Raw genomic sequence first — 21,936 nt, 5'->3', positions numbered from 1 at the left:
TCTTATGTATCATGTATCGACATTTTAAATTGTGTGTTTTACATTGGATAAAACCAGAGACACAGAGCTACAAAATGGTATATCATAAACTGCATTTGAGGAACAATAGGAAAGTTATTCTGCTTTGAAATTTGAACAACTTGTAACCTGCTGTAGAGCTCTTCTTTGTCTACACCCATTCAGCATCATTCACACCCTCCTAAGCTTTAGCCCCACCCAAACTCTGACCATTTTACTCGCCCTAGCAAAGCTGGTTAGGCTGTTTTCATGTTATCCAGAGTGTTGGTGACTACCTGTGCTGCTGGCAACAAGTTAATTGCACTTTTTTGCCGACGTTTTACTGACACCGACCATATTCAATAACTGTTGAGCGTTCGTAAATTCATCAGTTATTTTGCACTCTGGCACACTCAGATGAGAGTGCTCTGAAATCAGAGTAGATGGCCAGACTGAATTTACGAATGCACCCGAAATGGTTACTTGTAGTCTTTTGTAAAAACATATAGCTAATTATCTAAACAATTAACCATATTCCCAACTCATGACGTTACTACCCTGCATGAATCTGCAGGTAGCTAACCAACCAGGTTCAATGTTAGCTAGCCAAGCAAATGGCTCTGAGATACGAATAATAAGACCATATGCGTAATGTTAGCTAGCGATCGAGCCAGCTAATGTTAGCTAGCAAGCTAACAGTACACTTTAACTTGAAATGAAAAGACTGTCAAAATTAGAAGCGTGTAATATCTGAAAATGTAGCTAGCTAGACTATCTTACCCGTGGCCTGAAACCTGAGTAGATAGCCAGAGCGAATTTACCAGCTACATCTATCAACAGTTGTTGCAGTGACATTCTATTGAAACGGACACTTGCATAGTGGAGTCTTTTGTTAAGACATGTAGCTAGCTAGCTAGCTAAACAATTAACCATAAACCAACTCATGATGTTCCTACCCTGCATGAATCTGCAGGTAGCTAACCAACCAGGTTTAATGTTAGCTAGCTAATATTAAGCTATAACTAGCCAAGCAAAAGCCTCTGAGATACGAATAATAAGATCATACATGTAACGTTAGTGAACCAGCCAGCTAACTAACAGTACACTTTAACATTAAAAAACATTAAAAAAACAACACTTTCTGGCAAAATTAGATATGTGTAATATCTGAAAATGTAGCTAACTAGCTATCTTACCCATATACATCATGGATGGATGCGTCTTCTGTCACAGATGCCATGGTTGCCCTTAGATTGAAGATGTAATCTGGAGATATGTGTTTTCTCCATCTCCTTAACTATCATCCTTGAAATCCACTGATTTCAAAACTCGGTCCTCCAGAAAGTGGAGAACAGCACGTATATATATTTTTTAAAAGCTGCATTAGACATGATTACCTACACATACTGACCAGCTCAAATTGATAGAAGCGTGCTCTATGGCACACTAATCCAAACTCATCTCTCGGCATGTCCAACCCACTCATTATCTCAGCCAATCACGGCTAGCGGAAAGGTTGCTGGCTTTTTTTGTGGCTAAACCAACTAGGCTCGTATTTTTTTTTATTTATTCGTATCTACAGATGGCATACAAGTTTGTTATCAAGGCACATGAAAGATCACATGTTCCAGAAGGCATTTCTGCCAAAAAACACATTTTGATTTAAAAAAAGTTTACGTTAAAATGTAGTGACCCACAACATACGCCTAGTTTCCTGAAACGGGTCACATATACAAATACCCAGATCAGCAGAATAAACTCAAATAACATATCAGTTTAATATCAATTTTTTGAACGGGCCTGAACAAGAAATCATAATTTAGACCTCGAGGGTGCATGGTATTTAATCCATCAGTCCAAAGCATTTTAGAGCGGTTGCCACTTCTGATGGATGTGACCTGTTCCAGAAAGGGATTTTCCGCCAGAGGCTGGAGCATCAGCTCTGTTTGTAGAATTGGCCAGTGTTTTAGGATTTCACTTTTGATTTTGTTTGAACAATGATTGTTACAAAGCACAGTTATGACGTGCTGTCCTTTTAGGGCTTCTGAGCTAGGAGGTGGGAGCGCTGAATGACAGGTCTATAACATCCTCTGTTAGCAAACTTGTGTGTAATTTCCTTTGCCAGAGCGTCAGACTCATTCAGTGTAGAGCAGTTGCGTCTCAGGTGTAGAAACTGGCCAGTCGGGATAGTGGTTTTGAGATATCTCGGATGATAACTATTGAAGTGGAGGACAGTATTCCTCTGTTGGTTTCCAATAGATCGTAGTTTGGATTTTGTTAGCATCATCCTTGAATATTTTGAGATCTAGGAAGTTGATACTGTTGGGGCCACTTTCAACAGTGAATTGAAGGAAAGTCGTTGTGTTGATCAGATAACGGACAAAGTAATTAAGATTCTCTTTAGATGAACCCCAAAATAAAATTGTAGTCAATGTAGCGCTTGGGGAAGAAAAGGTTTAGTCTTTATTTTTAACATAAACTGCCTCCCAATTTCAAGAGCTCCAACAGAAAGTAATCAGGGGGATTTACAGTCGTCACGTGACTTTAGGAATTTGGCAATCGATTGTAGCTCTTCAGCATGGGGAATAAATGTGTACAGACTGGCCACATCTAATGTCACAAGTAGTACATCGTAATCAATTTGACAGTCATTTAAGCAGTTGAGTAGATCTTTTGTGTCTTTTAAAAATGATGGCAACTTGAAAACCAGAACTTTCAGGGGAAAAAAAATCTATGAATTTTGAAAGGGGCTCTGTGACTGATCCTGTCGCTGAAAATAGGTATGGGTGAAGGCTGAGTCAGGTTCTTATGTACTTTCAGAAGGGAATAGATAACTGGGGTGACTGGATAGGTGACATTTAGGAACTCGTATTCACGCTTGGTGATCCAGCTTTGGTGAGACGCATGTTGTAACATGCCATCAATTTCGGATTTTAAAGAAGCAATAGGGTCACTTCGCAAGGGTTGATAGGAACGAGACAGTTTCAGATGCTTTCTATTTTCAGAATTATAATAGCTCATGTCCATAACAACTATTGCTCCACCTTTGTCCTCTGGTTTTATGACCATGTCCTTAATCTCCTGGAGATGTTTTAGTGCTTGTCTTTCGGCTGGAGGAAGATCGTGATATTGGGGTCCCTGGTCATTTTTTTTATTTACAGTTTCCCATTCATTTTCAACCAGTCTGCCAAACAAGGTGACAAGTGGGCTTGTATGGGTAGGGAATACAAACGATGAGGGTTTTGAGAAAGAGCGAGGAATAGGGGAGGGACCGCTGTGTTGGGGTTCCCCTTTCTTTGTAGGGTCTTTCGATATGTTGCTTGTACTGGATCTGTTCAGAGGGGAAAATAAATATTTCAGGTGCAGTTGTTGCATGAATTTGTAGGTATCCACCTTCAATTTGAAGGCTTTCATGTTTTGATTAGTGGATAAAGACTGTCCCTTACTTAGCATAGACTCCTGCGTCAGTGTCAAGAATGTTTTGTAGAGGTTCAGGACAGGAACTTGCCTGTCCTGGGTGACCACCTTAGTGGACCCCATGCCCCATCTGCCCCTCCTGGTCTTCTTCTTCTTGGTGGTTGGTGTCTGGCTGGGTGGATAGCTCGGTCTTCCGCAAAAGGGGGTGCATGGTCTCATTGTCTGTGTCACTTGGAGTGCTCATCTGGTGATCGGTTGAGAAGAGATTGCCACCTGTCTGTCTGCATGTGTATCTTGTGTTTGTTCCCTGGCGGTTGTTGTTATTCCAGTCATAGACTTTGTTGTCTTTGTAGGCCTTTAAGTCCCTCATTTTATCCCCCAATACTGCAGTAATTGTTTTTTTAGCATCTCAATGGAGGTGGTCATTTCTCAAGCAAATTCAGCTGCGTCATCTGATTTAGGGAGTTCTTTGATTTTGCTCTATACCATTTGTATAGCTCTCGAAAGGTTTAAGCGGCATTCTGCCTTTTACATACCGTTTTCAGTAAGATGCACTTACTGCAGCAGTTTTGCATAGATCCATATAGCTATGGGTGCCTCCGTCCGACAAAACTACACTTCCCAAGTTATGCATTCACACAGGTGTTCAGAGCATGCTAGATACACTACATAACCAAAAGTGTGTGGACACCTGCTCGTCAAACATTTAATTCCAAATTCATGCGCATTAATATGGGGTTGGTCGCCCCTTTGCTGATATAACAGCCTCCACTCTTCTGGGAAGGCTTGCCAATACAACATTTCTGCAGGGACTTGCTTCCGTTCAGCCACAAAAACATTTGTGAGGTCGAGCACTATTAGGCATGGCTCGCAGTCGGCGTTCCAATTCATCCCAAAGGTGTTCGATGGAGTTGAGGTCAGGGCTCTGTGCAGGCCAGTCAAGATCTTCTACACCAATCTCGACAAACCATTTCTGTATGGACCTCGCATTGTCATGCTGAAACAGGAAAGGGCCTTCCCTAAACTGTTGCCAGGAAGTTGGAAGTACAGAATCATCTAGAATGTCATTGTATGCTGTAGCGTTAAGATTTCCCTTCACTGGAACTAAGAGGCCTAACCCGAACCATGAAAAACAGCCCCAGCCTTATTCCTCCCCCACCAAACTTTACAGTTGGCACTATGCAGTTAGGCAGGTAGCGTTCTCCTTGCATCTGCCAAACCGAGATTTGTCCATCGGACTGCCAGATGATGAATCATGACTCATCACTCCAGAAAACGCATTTCCACTGCTCCAGAGTCCAATTGCTTTACACCACTCCAGCTGATGCTTGGCATTGCGCATGGTGATCTTAGACTTTTGTGTGGCTGCTTGGCCATGGAAACCCATTTCAGGAATCTCCCGACGAACAGTTATTGTGCTGATGTTGCTTCCAGAGGCAGTTTGGAACTCGGTAGTGAGTGTTGCAACCGAGGATATACGTTTTTTTACGCACTACGCGCTTCAGCCCTCACCTGTCCCGTTCTGTGAGCTTGCGTGGCCTACCACTTCGCGGCTGACATGTTGTTGGCCCAAGACATTTCCACTTCACAATAACAGTACTTACAGTTAACCAGGGCAGCTCTTGCAGGGAAGAAATTTTACGAATGGAATTATTGGAAAGGTGGCATCCTATGACCATGGCACCTTGAGAATCACTGAGCTCTTCAGTAAGGCCATTCTGCTGCCAATGTTTGTCTATGGAGATTGCATGGCTGTGTGCTCGATTTTATACACCTGTCACCAACGTGTTTGGCTGAAATAGCCGAATCCACTAATTTGAAGGGGTGTCCACATACTTTTGTATATATAGTGTAGCTAATTAGCGCAGGTGGACGACTCGTCTTCCGTCTGTTTTCTTTAAACAAGCACTGTAACATGGAGATAAGGCTGTGTGGGAACACTAGCCCAAACAAGGTGTGTATCAATTTAACCTTCTGTTTTTGAAAATTATTTGTTGTTGATATGAAAGATAAGGTCCTTATGCTTCCAAAACAGTATCGCAAGTGACGGGCGTTGATGTTCAGATTGAGCGTCGGGGCTCTTAACAAAATCCCCCCTGTACAGAAGAAGCCTTCATCCAATGACTCTTATGTGTAATTGCTTTAATCAATAATGAGAACCTCAAGGTTAAAAGTGCACTTGTTTAGTATCTGCTCCCATCTGGTATGCCAATAATACCATCAGCATATTTTCAATGTCATCTTATGTTTCTATAGTTCAGTTTCTATAGTTCAGAATAGAACGTGCACAGATTTCACCTGTCTCTTGTCCGTGATAGAATGCTGGCCAGTCTAATAGTAAAAATACTTTTGAGCTATCTGTTCTTCACTATAAAAATTTTTTGACAACTTTTACTTCACTACATTTCTAAAGAAAATAATGTACTTTTTACTCCATACATTTTCCTGACACCCAAAAGTACATTGTGAATACTTAGAAAGACAGGAAATTGTCAAATTCACACACATCAAGAGAACATCCCTGGTCATCCCTACTGCCTCTGACCTGGAGGACTGACTAAACACATGCTTCATTTGTAAATGATATCTGAGTTTTGGAGTGTGCCCCTGGCTATCTGTAAATTTAAAACAAAAACAAGAAAATGGTGCCATCTGGTTTGCTTAATATGAAGAATTTGAAATGATTTTGATACTTAAGTATATTAAAAACGAAATACGTTTACTCCCCTAGTATTTTAGTGGGTGACTTTTACTTGAGTCATTTTCTATTAAGGTATCTTTACTTTTTCTCAAGTATGACAATTGGTTACTTTTTCCACCACTGACCATAGGGAGGAAATTGTTGGCATTCCTCAATACTGAAGCAAACATAGCAGTTTGTCCATAGTGACACAAGAGGGGGGAAAGTCCCCAACAAGCAAACACATACCCCCCCCACACACACACACACACACACACACGATTCACGGGCTATCCTCTTCCACCGCCTAGGTATACTATGCTAGTTATATCTCTCTATATTACTTCTATACAGTCTACCATCCAATAGCCTACTCCGTGCAGAGTCGTTTCATTACAGAGCAGTAATAATAGTATGCCAGATTCCATTCAATAGGAGAAGAAGACTAAAATAATTAGTCCAAAGTAAAGGAGTAAGTGACCCGTTTCAAAATGGAACAGCGATAATGTTATAGGGAAGACATTTAGTAATGCGCAACTTCATCCAAAGTTTTGCATGCCGGCTGATGTTCTTACGTTGATTTGCAAGACATCCACATACTAGGCTACTTCCAGATGCCATTTGATTTGACACGACCATACTATACCACAGGCAGACAGTGACAACATCCTACAGGACACTTGGTGTCAATCTTTTTTTTAACGAAGAGAGCACGACTATAGCCAACTATAACAACAACAATACAGTAGGTACTAGAAGGTGTATGTCATTGCTTTGAACCAAACTGGAAGGGGAGAGACGTAAAACAAAAACCATACGTCGATGTTAATAGATGAGCATTAAATGACATACGAACATATGGTTAAAGGGGTGGTCACAATGTGCAGAATAAACATCACCCATAGTGAGAAAGGAAGATCGATATATTGTCGCAACAAAATGCATCCCGCCTCAAGTATCAGGTCTATAACGCAGCCTAAAGGATAGCAGCTACATTCTGACAGCATCGCTACATTGTAGACACGATACTTATTCGGGTCCGTGTTGTTATGAACAATCAACCAACCGTTGACCAAACATTGAAATGTTTCAATAACTGTTTGAAAACATATTATAACCGTGGAACAAGTGAATACATGTTATAACACTTATGTAAAATACTTTATCAATGACAAATAACTTCGTACGTACGCGCAGAGGAGGTGGATCAATTAAAGGAATTATTAAAGGAATTAGCAGCGAGGGAAATTACAAAGAAGAGAAGATGTGAAATGTACACTTTTTTAATATAACGTACCTTTCATGTGAAAAACAAATCCTAATTCCTTTTCAAAAACAATGAATCCGATCAAGTTGCATCAAAACGCTATAGTACATCCAATTTTGTCGTCAGCAAATGCAGACTAAAGTTTTAAATTTAAACGGGGATTACACGCGTGTGTCGAGCGCCAGACTTCTATCCCTTTGGAACAGTAATAAGTAGGAATACATGTGGAAGGTGGAAGGGTGGCTTCAAACCATGGATAGGGGGGTTAGTACAGATTTGATATACTTTAGTAGTTGTTTTAATACCGATTGTTATTCCGTGAAAATATCCGTAAATGCATGTCTATTTTAATAGTCCAAGTATTCTCCTAGAGATATTTCGTTGCTCTTTTGATATCTATAAAGACTATGTAGATCGCAGGCAACTGCTCCCCCCTCAACGACTACCAGTTGGTATCGCCCACGGCTGCCTGTCATTCCATTCCTCCGGTCCCATGATTCCATACTGTAGCAGTGCAGTAGTATTTTGGAAGCCTGGTGGCACGGAGTGGGTAATACTGTATTTAGTAATCTATTCTTGAAGGGAATGTCCACTCAAAAACTATATTTTGATATTTTTTTCATTAGTACACTGTTGATAGTCCCTAAATGTTTTGTATGTCAGCAGTCAAGTTTTCAAGATGTTTGACTTTCAAGAAGCAAAGTGTCATGGGCCACATCATCACGATGATACAAAATGTATAGGTATAGAGTTTGAAACAGTCAACGTTTCTGCTTGATTTTAGATGTATAAGTCATAGGCTACTGGAATCATAATATGGATGGGGAGAAGATAATAAATACACCAGATTTTTTAAGTAAGGATCATCCAAGAATGTCATCAGAAACTACAGTCTAGACTACTACAGTAGACAATAGGATAGTAGATTATAGGCTGCACATTGCAGAACTGGTTTGGTTTTAGAGAGAAGCTGTTTGTCTGTATTTTCCCATTGTGAAGAAATTACATGTGGTGTGACCCTAAAAAGCTCCTGTTACAATGGACTCTGGAGGACCATAATATTTTATCCTGCTAGTCCAGAGCACCTCCCCTTACAACATGTCAGGAAATGCTCCGGAAAAGAGACAGTCTGCGTCCTTAACGGAACCCTATTCTCTTTATAGCTAGTCCATTATTCTTGACCAGAGCCCTATGGGCCCTGGTTACCCTATGTGTCCAGGTTAAAGTTAGTGCAGTAAATAGGGAATATTGGGTGCCATTTGGGACACAGCCAGAGTTTTGGAAACATATAGCGGGGACAACAAGGACCTAGTTTGAGAAAAGTGCTCCAAAATCCTGCTAATGCACACAGTATATGCTGTAAATAAGACAGCATTTTCTATGTGTCCTAGACTAAGTTTAGTCTTGCGGACCAGACTTTCTCCCCAAGCTCTATGCAACAGCCTCTGGACGGGGTTAGACTGAATTATATGAAAAGGAACCCTCAAGGAATACATTCAGTTTATTAGGTACATCACCCCATTCACAAAAATGGTTCGCTCCTCCAGACAGTGGGTCACGTTGCAGTAGCTTGCTATATAAAGCAGGCAGACAGGCATCGAGGCATTCAGTTGCTGTTCGATTTAATGTTATAATGGGCAAAATGAGTGACCTATGCGACTTTGAGCGTTGTATCATCGTCAGTGCCAGGTGCGCTGGTTCCAGTATCTCAGAAACGGCCGGCCTCCTAGGCTTTTCACGCATGACAGTGTCTAGGGTTTACCGAGAATGATATGACAAACAAAAAACATTGTCAGTGGCAGTCCTGTGGGCGAAAACAGCTCATTGATGAGAGGTTGAAGGAGAATGGCAAGAATCATGCAAGCTAACAGGCGGGCCACAAACAGGCAAATAACGAAGCAGTACAAACAGCAGTGAGCAGAACGGCATCTCAGAACGCACAACTTGTTGGTCCTTGTCACGGATGGGCTATTGCAGCAGATGACCACACACGGGTTCCACTCCTGTCAGCTAAAAACAAGAAGACGCAGCTCCAGTGGGCACGCCATCAACACTGGGAAATTGAGTAGTGGAAAAACATCGCCTGGTCCGACGAATCCCGGGTCCTGTTGCGATATGCTGATGACAGTCAGGATTTGGCGAAAGCAGTATGAGTCCATGACCCCATCCTGCCTCGTGTCAACGGTACAGGCTGGTGGCTGTGGTGAAGTGGTGTGTTTTCCTGGCACACATTAGGTCCCTTGATACCAATTGAGAAACATTTGCATGCCCCAAGGAATTCAGGCTGTTCTGGAGGGTGGTCTGACCTGGCACTAGATGTGTGAACCTAATAAATTGGCCACTGGGTGTATGTCAATGTATGTTTAATACTTCCATCAAAATATGTTTTATTATTTTATGAATCATCTCACAGCCCTGCAACTAGGGCTGTTGCGGTGACCATATTACCGCCACACCAGGAGTCATGAGTCATGACCGCGGTAAAATTCCACCTGACTCTGACTCTGGACATGTGTTGGTAAAACCCAACTTGCTAAATACCTGAGCTAATGGCCTGGTACTTAGTGCTCTGTTGTCCCTCTAACAACTCTGACATCAATGCAAATGCAATCAAAATTCACATCATAAAAACAGCATAAATTTTTTAAAACTCACCTCACTGTGATGATCAATTTGAAGAGATACTTAACATGTGAGACTGGCAGTTTTGACCAGCTGACAAAATGTCATGACCGCCACAGCCCTACCTGCAACACTTTCGTAAGAGAGAGAATGTCTAGTTTACAACCCTCAACCAATCACAAGGCTGGAATACTTTCCTTTGAAGTTTCCTTCCTCGTCTTGCCTTTTCCTGTATAATGTCATCATCAGTAATGGCAACATGGTCAACTTGGAGTAGGCTGCATCCCAAATGGCACCCTATTCCCTATATAGTGTACTACTTTTGACCAGGGCCCATAGTGCAGTAAATAGTGCACTACAGGGGATAGGGTGCCATTTGGAATGTACAGGTGATCTCTGATCTGCCCCTCTTTGTTGCTCTGTTGACATGTAATTAGGGCAACCATAGAAATATAATTACTAGAGAAGAAAAAGCCCCTCAGACAACAATTAATTCATACTTGAATGGGAGTGCTCATTCTAGTAATTTTATTTATATGGACCCAACCCAGTGCAGACTGCCTGCCTGTCAGTGTAGAGAAATGGAGTGGCCAACATGAAAAGGGGCATGGTCGGAAGTGTGCCTACTCAGGCCATGCTAAACCCCCTTGGCCCTGCTCCTAGTGCTTTGATGTGACTGTAGAAAAGCTGGGCCCTGTGAACTACAAAGCCACCGAGACCATTCACCCCAGGACCCATAGACCACAAATCCCCATTCCCTGTCCTGTCTGTCTCCACCGCAGAGCTACTCAGGTTACCAGGCCTACTCTGAGACATAGAAGTAGGGATCGTAGCAATCGAGGAAACACAAGCTAATTTATTAGGACAGGATCCAGTGGAAAGCTGAGTCACCTGTCATTACGGTTGTTTATACCATATTCAACAGACTATTACAACAGGTAGCCTGGCTTATTGTACACACACACACACACACACACACACACACACACACACACACACACACACTAATATACCTGGGCATCACTTATCTTGTGACCTTGTGAGTGATTAAACTCTGTTACTAAACCCATTCTATCCCTGAGCCCCCACTAATGTGATAGTCCTAATGTGTTACAGTCATCACACATCTCCCCCTAAACCACCCTACTCCAACCCACCCCTCCTGTCCGCCTCCCCCACCCTCCTGCCCGTGTCTGAAAGATTTGTCTTGATTTGATTAGTTGTTCCAAGCCGGAGGGAGAGGAGAGAGAGGTGGGCTTTTTGTTGGGGCATAATCACACTAATTGAAATGACTCCCCCCTGCGTCTCTCTCCGGTCCCTTCCCCTTGCCCCCCCCCCACCCCCCCCCCCACCTGTCTGCTTTCCCCTTCTCTACTTTTCCTCCCGCTTTACTCCTTTGTCTCTCCCAGTCTCAGGTTAGGTTGAGTAGACCAGAGGTTCCGTCATTATGGAAAGCCCTTGAAGAGAGCTCTGCCTTTCGCCTTAATGAGCAACATGCTGCTTCACATTGAAATGTGTCCCTAGCCAGTAATGAAACGTCTGTACACATGTATCATTTAGTATTTTGGAAATTATGCGGCATAAGTGTGTACGTGTCTGTTTGTTTGTTTGTGAGAGAGAGAGAGAGAGAGAGAGAGAGAGAGAGAGCGAGAGAGAGAGAGAGAGAGCGCTCATGGTTGGGTGATATGATCTGAATAATTTCACTTGTGGGAAGGCGTTGGTTATACGTCTTTTATTATCTTCCCTTGTTTTAGCTCTTCTCCAAAGATCTAAATACAAGTGCTGTCCATCGCAACACATTCAAAATTCAAAATTCTCAGTACCACAGTTATCATGTGTTCAATATCACATCCTATTCAGTCTTTCCTTTAGAATAACACCATTGTCACCAAGCTACCTGCTTGAAGTCATTCTTCTTTACGTAACACTTTGTGTCATTGCCTTGAGTGGGATGCTTTAGAGAATTCTTCTTTCCTACTTCGACAACAACGGGCATCTGTTTTTCCAAACCCTTGGAGCCTGCTTTGAAATCAGAGAAGGCAAGCAGTATAAAAATGAAAGCCGAGAGCAGATGTTCTCTAATTGCTGGTCTTTGGGGCTGAGTCTTATGTAAGAACGATGTGGATGCTACCATGATTACGGATAATCCACTATAAATTAATGTTAAATCATGTTTTGTGTCATGTTGGAGTCACTTTTATTGTTAATAAGAATAAAAAATGTTTCTAAACACTTATACATTAATGTGGATGCAAACATGATTACGGATCATTCTGAAAGAATCGTGAATAATGATGAGTGAGAAAGTTACAGAGGGTCAAAGATCATAACCCCAAGACATGTTAACCTCTCACCTTTACCAATAACAGGGGAGGTTAGCATGTCTTGGGGGTATGATATTATTGAAGATTCAATCAAGATTATCCATAATCATGGTAGCATCCACATTAATGTAAAAATGTTTAGAAACATATTCTATTCCTCTTCCTAATATTGAGTTGCACCCCCTTTTGCCCTCGAAACAGCCTCAATTCATCGGGGAATGGACTCCACAAGGTTCGAAAGCGTTCCACAAGGATGCTGGTCCATGTTGACTCAAATGCTTCCCACAGTTGTGTCAAGTTGGCTGGATGTCCTTTGGGTGGTGGACCATTCTTGATACACACTGGAAACTGCTGAGAGTGAAAAACCCAGCAGCGTTGCAGTTCTTGACACATTCAAACCGGGGCACCCGGCACCTACTACCAAACATCGTTCTTTCGTCTTGATCATTCACCATCTGATTGGCACACATACACAATCCAATAAAGGCTTAAAAATCCTTATTTGACCTGTCTCCTCCCCTTCATCTACACTGATTGAAGTGGATTTAACAGGTGACATCAATAAGGATTATAGCTTTCACCTGGACTCACCTGGTCAATCTGTCATGGAAAGAGCAGGTGTTCCTAAGGTGTTTCTAACGTTTTGTACACATTCTGTAATATGTGTTGGAATGTATTTAAAATGTATTAAATATAAATATTTTTAAATGCATTATTTTGCCAATCCTAAAATGTTTTATCAAAAAATTTATTTTACATTTTAAAAAATCCATATGGGTACCACCAGAACTTTTATGGGCCTCTTGATCTAGATCTTAAAGTAGTCTCTGAGCTCCAAAAACAAGCCCAATAAAAATTGTCCTTGTTTTGGTTGGGGTTTGCTAATTGATTTGAAAGCTATTTTTTTCTGTGTGTTCCACGACAAGGTCCCCCTGTACTCCAGCCTGCTTTCAAATGGAATGGTTTCATTTCACTTCACAATATTGTGAATGGAAACAGAACAATTATGTCTCAAATCTAAGCTACTTGTACTCACCAAGTAAGTAACGGTCCAACCATTCCAAGTATCTTCTAAAATGGCATCCCTGCATGACCCCAATATAGGATATAATATTGGGATATAATAGGATATAATACAATATAATATTGTGGCAGCAGTACCCATCTATACTCATCTCATCAGGCAAACAAGGGGCAGATGGTCGGTCAGCTGAGAATTCAATCTACCCCATCATCTTACCCCTCTGGGGAGTGATAGGAAGGGTTGAGGGGGAGATGGGGGAGAGGAGGGAGGGTGGAGGCAGAGAGGATGGAGGAAGGTAGGAGAGGTAAGAGGGGGAGGCAGGTAAGAGGGTTGAGGGGGAGGGGGAGGCAAGGAGGGGAGGGGGGAGGTGGGAGGTTAGGCAGGAGAAAGGGAGGAGGGGGAGGTTAAAGAAGGAAGAGAGGGAGACAGCAAACTAAGGGAGGAGGGAGGGGAGGAGGGAGGGGAGGATAGAAGGAGAGGATAAACAGTGTTCAGGGGTGAAAAAAGGGTCATTCAGCTGATTGAATACAACTCCACACTAACTGATCTGCTGTTATTGGGTTTCTTACATGATTATGACATGGTAATGGATTTAGCCATCTGACTGAATTGATCAAAAATGTGTTGAATGGTGGCCATAAGGTGCTTAGAGAGATATGCACTCATGGAGAAGCAGTGTCACTAAGTGATCGAAAGCAGTAGTAGGAGCAACGTAGCGACTTCAAATCTACTCACAATAGTATCTTGTTAAGTTAGCCTTTAGTTGTGTATAAAAATCCTCATCTGATGGAGATAAGAAAAGATGGTGATGATATCTGTGTGCGCAGAGGCCCCGGCGCATTGTAACAGTCTGTCTTACAGAGACACACAGAAGTGGATCCCTGCAGAAAGAAAGAAAGAATGCAGGGATGAGGAGACATTGATTTTAGTCATTGTGCCAAAGCCTTTTTCCTTCCACTGCTGTCGGCAGAATCCATATGTCATTAGTCTTCCTCCACAGCACTGATGCCATAATAATGCTGTAAGTCATTAGGCATACGTTATCTAGCCTAATGATATCTAGCCTCACAAATACAGCCTGTTTTTACTGTGGTTATATTAAATGTATATACCGGTATTTATATTATTATTTGTAAATGTGTGTGCTATTAACATTATGTATATAATACTACACTCTTTTTTGAGTAAGCCCTTTGCCTTAAAAACTGCATCATCACTGGTACAGAGTACTGAGTACAGTACTGTACAGTGCCAGGGACATTGGGCAGAAAAACCATTACATTAGTTAAGTGTAGAATAAAACATTTGAGCTGAAAGACCGATTGTTCACCAATAAAAGACTAATTCAGAAAAACAATAACTACCTTGATGGTGTTATTGTTAGGTTCAGACAATTCCCTCTGTATCGCCAAGACAAAGAGGTCAGGCATCGCTAGTGGAAGCCATGCCATACACACACACACACACACACACACACACACACACACACACACACACACACACACACACACACACACACACACACACACACACACACACACACACACACACACACACACACACACACACACACACACGCGCACACACACACACACACACACGCACACGCACACGCACACGCACACACACAGACTGTCCTCAACATCATTCTATCTCTCCTCTCTGGAGAATGGCACCACAAAGAGCCAGAAAGCCCAGCACCAGACGGTACAGCAACACTGAAGAGAGAATGGACAATGGGCACCTCTGAACCAGTCCTTTCACCACCATCAGAGCCCATGTACGAAGGCCTGAGGCTGTGTCCCAAATGGCACCATATGCCCTATAGTGTACTGCTTTTGACCAGGACCCATAGGGCACGATATAGGGGTATAGGGTGCCATTTGGAATGCACACTGAGTCAGCTCAAACCCTCTACAGTACAGAATGTAGCGTTTTATTGCATCATGAACCAGTCCTTTCTCTTCTCATCAAGCCTAGGAGCAGAGGAAGAAGGCCTGGATAGAGATGATGCCACTGTCTTGTCCTTCTTTATGTCATCCTTGCCTGTGACCATGCACGAATAGGCCTGAGTCAGCCCAGACCCACTAACAAAGAATATAGTGCTAGGCTCCTTGTCATTGCTCCTCGTTATCTGTGGCAGTGACGTCATACCTTTCATCACTTAGTCACAATTAGTCAAACAAAACATTTAGTTCATCTGTGTGTGAGACAGAGTGGCAGGACCAGGAAGGCGACCTTAAGGATAGGAACAGTCACGAATCGGACGCATTCCAGCTAGAATAAAATATAACATCCTCATAACCCGGAAACCCCAACCTCCTTTCTCCTTGAATCGTTGATATATACTTTCTAAGGCTGTCAGAGGTATGATGTGAAACACATTCTCCAAAGATTTGTCATCTACACGGAACAATAATATTAACACAACATGTAAAGTGTTGGTCCCATGTTTCAGGAGCTGAAACCAAAGATCCCAGACGTACTCGCAAAAATCTCTCAAATGTTGTGCACAAATGTATTTACATCCCTGTTAGTGAGCATTTCTCTTTTGCAAAGATAATACATTCACTTGACAGGAGTGGCATATCAAGACGCTGATTAAACAGCATTGTCATTACACAGGTGCACCTTGTGCTGGGGAAAATAAAAGGCCACTCTAAAATGTGCCGTTTTGTCACACAACACAATGCCACAGATGTCTCAAGTTTTGAAGGAGCGTGCAACTGGCATGCTGACTGCAGGAATGTCCACCAAAGCTGTTGCCAGAGAATTTAATATTCATTACTCTACCATAAGCCACCTACAACATAATTTTAGAGAATTTGGCAGTACATCCAACAGACCTCACAACCGCAGACCAGGTGTTTGGCGTTGTATGGGCAAGTGGCTTGCTGATGTCAACGTTGTGAACAGATCATGGTGGTGGTGGGGTTATGGTATGGGCAGGCATAAGCTACGGACAATGAACACAATTGCATTTTATCGATGGTAATTAGAATGCACAGAGTACTGTGACGAGATCCTGAGGCCCATTGTGAGGCCCATTTTTTTTAAAGGTATCTGTGACCAACAGATGCATATCTGTATTTCCAGTCATGTGAAATCCATAGATTAGGGCCTAATTCATTTCTTTCAGTTGACTGATTTCCTCATGTGATTTTGTTTATATTTTTGTTCTGTATATAAAGGAATGGCGAGATGGAAACAGAGTCACACTTTTGAAGACCTGAGTGAATAGGTCATCAGATACTGTAAGTCCTCCACATGAAGGTGTTCTAATGCTACTAGCCTAAAATGTGCATTTTATCAGTATTTATGTTGACTTTGTGTTCTAAAACTGGATAAAGAATCAAGTGTCAAATATGCCCCTCAAGACTCGGTTCCAGGACCTTGAATGTTCTTAACATTTTATGTTACCTTGTGTATAAAAACCCCTACAACCCTTACCCTCCAACTCTACTAGTATTACCCTCTCATGTTAATCACGCTCCCCGCCCCGTCTCCTTCCTCTCCCAGGCACAGGTCCTATCTCAGCCTGTGGAGACACAACACAAGTTGTGAGGAAGCAGGGGGGAAGCTGGGAAACACAGGGGGGTGAAGACCGTGGGAGGAACGTGAGCTTGTTTCTCTCTATGATGACACTGAGAAGACAGGAGAGATTTCCCAGCCATCCCAGCCATTGCCACACATGCCAACGTGACTATTAAGCCTAAGCACAGAGAGACAGAAAGGGGGGAGAAAAAGAGAGAGGGAGGGAAGGAGAGAATCATAGAGCCAGAGATGGAGAGAAAAAGTAAGAGAGAGAGCATCCTATCTGTCATCATCTTATCCCATCAGTAGAGATGACATCACACCTGTGGGAATCCAGGTCACAACAACACCTGCAAGAACACTTTTGTCTTGGGAATACTGACCTTGACACACACACACACACGTGCATGCACACATGCGCACAAGCACAGACGCACAAATTCACAATCACGTGTGTGCGCAGCCACTCACACACAAACACACACGTGAAGTCAAGCAGGGAGTGAAATGCAGTGCATGTTTTCGTTTGTGGTCACTGACATCGTCTATGAAATGTCTGATATAGGGAGGCCAGGCAGTGTAGTGGCAGGACAACAAACTCTCCCTCAAGCTGATCGTGGACTACAGGAAAAGGAGTTCAGAACAGGCCCCCATTAACATCAACAGGGCTGTAGTGGAGAGGGTCGAGAGTTTCAAGTTCCTTGGTGTCCACATCACCAACAAACTATCATGGTCCAAACACACCAAGACAGTCATGACGAGGGCACGACAACACCTTTTCACCCTCAGGAGACTGAAAAGATTTGGCATGGGTCCCCAGATCCTCAAAAAGTTTTACAGCTGCACCAGTGAGAGCATCACCACCTGGTATGGCAACTGCTCGGCATCGGACCGTAAGGTGTTACAGAGGGTAGTGCATACGGCCCAGTCCATCACTGTGGCCAAGCTTCCTGACATCCAGGACCTACAAACTAGGCATTGTCAGAGGAAGGCCCAAAAAATGGTCATACACTCCAGTCACCTAAGTCATATACTGTTCTCTCTGCTACCGCACAGAAAGCAGTACCGGAGCGCCAAGTCTAGGTCCAAAAGGCTCCATAATAGCTTCTACCCCATGCTATAAAACTGCTTACATTGACCCCCCCACCCCTTTGTCTTTACACTGCTGCTTCTCGCTGTTTATTGTCTATGCATAGTCGTTTTACCCCTACCTACATGTACAAATTACCTCGACTAACCTGTACCCCCGCACATTGACTCGATACCGGTACCCCCGTATATCGCCTCGTTATTGTATTGTTTTTATTTTATTTTATATTTTACGTTAGTTTATTTTGTAAATATTTTCTTAACTCTATTTCTTGAACTGCATTGTTGGTTAATGGCTTAAAAGTAAGCTATCCAAGGTAAGGTCTACTACACCTGTTGTATTCGGCTCGTGTGACAAATACAATTTGATTTGATTTGATATATCTTAGAAGAGATCAGAGAAGGGTTCGACCAGTTTCAAACCTGCTCTTTTCATTCTCGTGAGTCCCGTTTGGGCTTCCTCGAACTTTGGACTACAGATGCAGCCGAAACCCAAACACTTGTACAGCAAAAAGGCAAATATTTACTTTAACCTTCTTTTCTATTTCCTTTCTCTACATATAACAGTCACCTCTATAGCCTAAATCTATTTCAGATATAACCTTCCCTTCCCCCTGTATCCTGTCTCCTCTACTGTTAAGGTCATGTGTGTGAATTGTGTTGGTTATGTTTTTAGATTTAGTTGACAGAATCAGTGCAGTAAGCCTGTGTGTGTGTGTGTGTGTGTGTGTGTGTGTGTGTGTGTGTGTGTGTGTGTGTGTGTGTGTGTGTGTGTGTGTGTGTGTGTGTGTGTGTGTGTGTGTGTGTGTGTGTGTGTGTGTGTGTGTGTGTGTGTGCGTGCGTGCGTGCGTGCGTGCGTGCGTGCGTGCGTGCGTGCGTGCGTGCGTGCGTGCGTGCGTGCGTGTGTATTACTATCCTTGTGGGTACCGGAAATCCCCATTTACATGTAGTCGCCACATGGATAGTAAAACAAGGAACGTTTTCCCTCGCGGCGTCATGTCCAAGGTCCCCACGAGGACAAAGATTATTTTAGGGTGACATTAAGGGTTACAATTAGGGTTAGGGGCTAGGGTTAGGGTTAGGTTAAAGGGTTAAGGTTAGAGTTAGAGTTAGGGTAGGGGATGGGTTCGCTAACATGCTAAGTAGTATGCAAAGTATCTAAGAAGTAGTAAGTAGTTATCCACCCATCCATTTCAACCAACTACCCTCCTTGGTTGGTTGAGTAATGTTCTGTCTTATATAACCACACCAATCATAACATATCATACTGATCTGAGTGTCCCGGATTTGAATTTACTATGTTACATCTAGTCTATAAGAGCAGACTGGAGTGTGTGTGTGTGTCCGTGTGTCTGTCTGTGTGTGTCTAACAGTGTGTGCGTGTGCCTTGTGCTGCACACTACGTTCCCCGAGTGAAGCCCTTTCATAGTGATCACACAGCAGGACCAATGGTGCCCCTCTCTTTCAACCTTGAAGGGCTGAAAACTTTTCATCCATGCTGCTATATTTGGCATCTCCTTTGTTAGTGTGAAACGCATTAGAGGAATGCATAAGATGATGAGATTCGGGCTCTCTTTGTAGAGAGACCTAATGGGCTTTACAGAGCAAGCGGAACAGAACAGAACAGGACATACCCGGTATTACCCACAATGCCCTGCAGTGACCAGAGTTCTGACCTCCACTACTACACCAAAAGTTGCTTTCATCCATTTGAAGCAAAGACTTACAGTACAGTGAGTGAATACGTTTTTAGTATGTGTATGTGATCCCTGTGGGAACTGAAACCATGGCCTTAGAGTTGCAATCCCACACTAACAACTGAGCAACTAAGCAACACACAAAAGTCCAACTAGTACCAGTCCCCCGTGCCCTACCTTAGGGAACCGAAAACTCACACTATCTGTGTATAGTGTATAGTGAAATATGCCATGTGAGGCTTCGTTCCTTCACATCCACAGAAACCATATGCTGTGTGTATGTGAAGTGGGCAACAGAGAGTAGAGTGTTTGTGTGCGTATGTGTGTGCGTGTGCGTGTGTGTGTGTGTGTGTGTGTGTGTGTGTGTGTGTGTGTGTGTGTGTGCATGTGTGTTTCATGGAAATTGAAAGGAAGTGTAAATGAACCATCTGTTTTGGCAACAGACAGTTGAGATGTGTTGTTTTGATAACGTGTTAGCGTACAGGCTAATGTAACAACCTGGGGTCACACCATGCTGGTCTGGTGACAGCCTGACTCAGAAATGGACTGGACGATTCTGTGTGTGTGTGTGTGTGTGTGTGTGTGTCTGTGTCTGTGTCTGTGTGTCTGTGTGTCTGTGTCTGTGTGTCTGTGTGTCTGTGTGTGTGTGTGTGTGTGTGTGTGTGTGTGTGTGTGTGTGTGTGTGTGTGTGTGTGTGTGTGTGTGTGTGTGTTTATCATACCAAGTGAGATCAGACAAGATTGACTTCAGTATTCAACGTTTGTCCAAGACCCCAGGACGTCGGGAGATGCCTTCAGTACTTTCCACTAGGGGCAACTTAAGCACGTATTACCATGTAATACACTCACGGCTTGCTATGGTGTTGTGAATGGAGTTAGAGGATGAGCTTAAACCGTACGCTTTGGCTCTGGGAATTGTGGGTTCAGTCCAAGTGTTTTAACATTATCCCAAACCTTAACCAGTCGGAGTGAATGCCTAAACTTAACCGTCAAGTTTGACCTGTTTTGTCAACCTTAACTTCACCCATAGACATGTATCCCCCCTGGACAAAGGTTGAATACTGAAGTGAGACCATGAGGTCATACTTTACCTGGCTTTGTCCCCATTCCTAAGATCTAATATTAGTAATAATTTGGTGGGTGCTTATATTTGTCCTTCACATACAGTCCCAGTCAAAGGTTTGGACACACGTACTCATTCCAGGGTTTTTCATTACTTTGACTATTTTCTACAATGTAGAATAATAGTGAAGACATTAAAACTATTAAATAGCACATATGGAATCATGTAGTAACTGAAAAAGTGTTCAAGGAATCAAAATATATTTTCTATTTGAGATTCTTGAAAGTAGAATCTCAAAAAAGTTTTCCTTGAAGATAGCTTTGCACTCTCTTGGCATTCAACCAGCTTCATGAGGTAGTCACCTGGAATGCACTTCAATTGACAGGTGTGCCTTGTTAAAAGTTCATTTGTGGAATTTATTTCCTTCTTAATGTGTTTGGAGCCAATCAGTTGTGTTGTGACAAGGTAGGGGTGGTATACAGAAGATAGCCCTATATGGTAAAATACCAAATAGAGCTTGCTTGGGCCATGAAACTTGAGCAATGGACAAATTTGAGATGTTTGGTTCCAACCTCTGTATCATGACCTCTGCATGTATGGTTCTCCCCGTGAAGCATGGAGGAGGAGGTGTGATGGTGTGGGGTTGCTTTGTTGGTGACACTGACAGTGATTTATTTAGAATTCAAAGAATTCACACTTAACCTATCACAGCATTCTGATGCGATACGCCATCCCATCTAGTTTGCACTTAGTGGGACTATCATTTGATTTCAAAAGGACAAAACACACCTCCAGGATGTTTAAGGGCTATTTGACCAAGACGTAGAGTGATGGAGTGCTGAATCAGATGACCTGGCCTCCACAATCACCGAACCTCAACCCAATTGAGATTATGTGGGTTGAGTTGGACCGCAGAGTGAAGGAAAAGCAGCCAACAAGTGCTCAGCATATGTGGGAACTCCTTAAGACTGTTGGAAAATCATTCCTCATGAAGCTGGTTGAGAGAATGCCAAGAGTGTGCAAAGCTGTCATCAAAGCAAAGGGTGGCTACTTTGAGGAATAGAAAATATAAAATATACTTTTTTGGTCACTACATGATTCCATATGTGTTATTTCATAGTTTTGATGTATGCACTATTATTCTACAATGTCGAAAATAGTGATAATAATGAAAAACTTAGCTCTAAAACTTTTGACCGGTCGTGTGACTTTGCTCTGTGCTT

General features: G+C 42.7%; 1 protein-coding gene across 1 annotated transcript in view; it reads right to left on the bottom strand.

The window, feature by feature from the left end:
• LOC110497566 (FERM domain-containing protein 6) overlaps positions 1–7,573 on the bottom strand; it is a 78,950-nt gene extending 71,377 nt beyond the window's left edge. The window contains exon 1 of the mRNA XM_021573728.3: positions 7,392–7,573. The gene's annotated coding sequence lies outside the window, so the exon portion shown is untranslated. The remainder of the gene's footprint in view (positions 1–7,391) is intronic.
• Between the last annotated feature and the right edge of the window lie 14,363 nt (positions 7,574–21,936).

Source organism: Oncorhynchus mykiss, chromosome 19 (assembly GCF_057628025.1).
Source record: "Oncorhynchus mykiss isolate SJ-2025 chromosome 19, ASM5762802v1, whole genome shotgun sequence".
NCBI lineage: Eukaryota > Metazoa > Chordata > Actinopteri > Salmoniformes > Salmonidae > Oncorhynchus > Oncorhynchus mykiss.
Note: the sequence above shows the minus strand (reverse complement) of the source record. Positions and strands in the feature narration are given on the sequence as shown.